The sequence below is a fragment of the Pteropus vampyrus genome, unplaced genomic scaffold, assembly GCF_000151845.1.
Source record: "Pteropus vampyrus isolate Shadow unplaced genomic scaffold, Pvam_2.0 Scaffold329, whole genome shotgun sequence".
Classification (NCBI taxonomy): domain Eukaryota; kingdom Metazoa; phylum Chordata; class Mammalia; order Chiroptera; family Pteropodidae; genus Pteropus; species Pteropus vampyrus.
This window is the reverse complement of record NW_011889110.1, coordinates 843,342-846,434: the sequence shown is the minus strand read 5'-3', so window position 1 is coordinate 846,434 and position 3,093 is coordinate 843,342.

Genomic DNA, 3,093 nt, shown 5'->3' with positions numbered 1-3,093 from the left:
ACTTCCTTCTGACCCTGGAGTCGGCCAGCACCAACCAGACCTCTCTGTACCTCTGTGCCAGCAGTGAGAACACAGCACTGCACAGCCAGCTGCTCACCACACACAAAGGGCAGCCGCAGGAGCAAGGTGGCTCCTCCCTTGGGAGGCCCCACCACAACCAGGAGGAAAATCTTCCCCTACCCTCACTGCCCATAGAAGTCTTTCCCGACTCCCCAGCTTCGGGGACCCCGAGCCATGCAGGCCCTCTGCGGCGTGTCCTCCCCTCAGTTACTGAAGCAATGAGCTCACTGAAGTGGAGGCAGGACACGCTAACTGTGTCAGGTCTGGCTCCACGGGTAAGGGCTTCCTGTCCTAGAAAAGCAACTTGGTACGCGCGGCAACCCTTTCTCCTTGCTGGGCTTCGTTCCTGCCCAAACCGAACTTCCCCTTTCGATCCAATGAGTCAACAAAATCTTGTCTCGTATTCTAGTTCCCACTCCGAGATGCTTTGTCACTTGGAGGAACAGCGTCTTCTGGATTGTTTGCCAACCCTGACGTCTCTCATTTTTCTCAGCTCAGCAAAGGATCCCGCCATCTACCCAAATGCCCAAGCCAGAGACATACTCTCCTTCCACGTCTAATCCATGCCCACCCCCTGCACGTTTCCAGGCATTAAATTCCTTGCAAACTTTACCGATTTTTCTAACCTCACTGAACACACCATGGTCCAGCCAAATGTCATTTCTCACCTGGATTCTTAAACCATCTTCCAAGTAATTACCCTCTCTTCCAGTTTGCTACCTGTCCCCACCCACAATCCACTCTCTGGAGCTTAACATCCATCGGCGTCTTGCATTAACCTAGCTAAAGTCTCAAGTTGCTGTTACTTTAGAAGCCTCTCAACACCGTCCGTGGGCCGTGGCCTTCGCCTGCCTCTCTGCCTTCCTAGCGTGAACGTCCTCTTTCCTTCAGTTACCAAAGTGACTTCCAGTCTACCAGACGTATTCCACCTCTCCGCTCCCCAAGTGTGTCCTGCGCTGACTCACCCCGGGCCTTCCCCAATAACTTTCACTCTACCTGGACCCCCCCTTGCTCTCTGATCTACCTGGCTATCTGACCTACGATCCCTCCGCATATCAACTGAGAAGGCATTGCCTCCGGGAAGTTCTCCTTCAATCTCTGACCGGGTTAGTTCCACTCCTAGGCCCTCTGACAGCAGCTGGAATGTCTATGTTCATGACAAGTAGCATACTCGATTGTTTGCTCTTTAAAATTTACACTAATAGATGCTGAGGTTCATGAGAGCAGGGACCACGTGTCTACCGTTCACTTTTTTTTTAATCTTCACACTTACCAGAGTGCCTGAAGAGAGCAGCATTAGTGAATGAACAAATCAGTCTTCGTTTAGATCAGGTCCCCCAAACCCCTCCGACCAGTCCAGGATCTAAGCTCCCTGCAGACTCCTCTCCCACACAGTTTTGGGAGATTCCAGGAGTTTTAACACATGTATATAAACAAGACACGTCGCGTACTCCGGTAGAGATTCTCCTTCCTCTGTTCCAGCCCCGTGTTGCCCCTGTGCTATATGCCACCCTGACGAGGATGTCGTTGCCTCTCTTGTGTACCACTGTGCCCACGGGATCCTTTTCTTTTTCTGCTGGGCCCTAAGCTACCAGCCAGCCACTGCCGATGCCTTTGCTCGGTACCCTTTTAGTCACCAAGCGATACGATCCAGCAGACCCTGTTGCCGGATGCCATCATCACTCCCAGGTACAGTTTCCTGCAAAGTGGTAGCTCTATTAATGAAATGCAAGAGGAAGCCCTTTGCTCAAGCTTTTCCTTTTCCTTCCCTGTACCGTAGGAGCAAGATTGCAGTTCCGTTTCTCGATCCCCAAGATCTTACAGAGACGTTCAGTGAGTTTTCAGATTTAGAATGCTATTCGTAATTTAATATTAATTTCTGGTTCACTCATTGCCAGTGTTCTCGGTAGACTATTTCTACACTCTTCCCTTAAAAAATGGTTTTCTTCAGTATTCCATCCTTTTCCCTTTGCTTATTATTTTACATACTTTCCCTGAACAATATCATCCAAGTTCATCGCTTTAACAAAAATCAATATTTTAATAACTCTCCAGTTTCAAATTCTAGCCAGATACCTAATCCGAGCTCCAACACAATTTATACAACTTCCCGCGTGATGATGTCACTTAACATCTCCATCAAACTCAAGCACTTCAAACTCGAGTCACTGTCATATTCCTCAAACTTAATCCCTCTGCCAGCCGTGATGAAAACAAATGTAAGACACTCGGTTTTCCATGTCGCAAACAAGGAGCTTTGGAAGACGAGCAGGAAGCCCAGTTCAACACCAGTCCTCAAAACTGGTTCCTGAATATAACCGAACATCGATTCTGTGTATTTCACACACCACACACACACACACACGAACAAAATGAAATACTAAACATGACCAAACTTCATGAAAAAAAGTTTTAAGAGAGAGATACCAGCACATAGAGTGACACACAATCGCACAGATGCGTGTTAGATTTTTCCTGGCCATCCGGGAATCCAGGTCCCTCTCCCCTGAAAGGAGAAGCTATAATTTTCTCCCAGCTTCTTTGTCTGGGGTTGCCTACAAGTCTTTGAAGATGAAAAATAGATACGAGATATATTCTTAGTTGAACAAACATAAAAAAAAAAAAGAAAAAAAACAGTGAAAGGAAATGTCTAAGAAAAAAAGACAAAAATACGGAACAGAAGACATATTCTAGACCCGGGTGAAGCTAGGAGACCAACACGGTTCAGGGTTTGGACTAAATTAAGGAAGGTAAAAAAAGAGCACAGGGGTGCACGGCAGAGCGGGTGGGCCGGACGGTGGTGTGTGTCCGGAGACAGAATCAAAGAGAAAAAGAATATGAATATGAGAGTCATTTCCTTTCTGTCTCATAGTCCTCAATAACAGATGGATTTCGGCCATCAGACTGCAGGTGGCAGAGCGTGGTCGATGCAGGCTCGGGAGAAGGGAAACTGGCATGTCTCTCCCCGAGGAGAGTGGTCGCGGATGAAAATCTTTGTCACAGGAGAGTCAGTGGAACGACTGTAGATTTGGA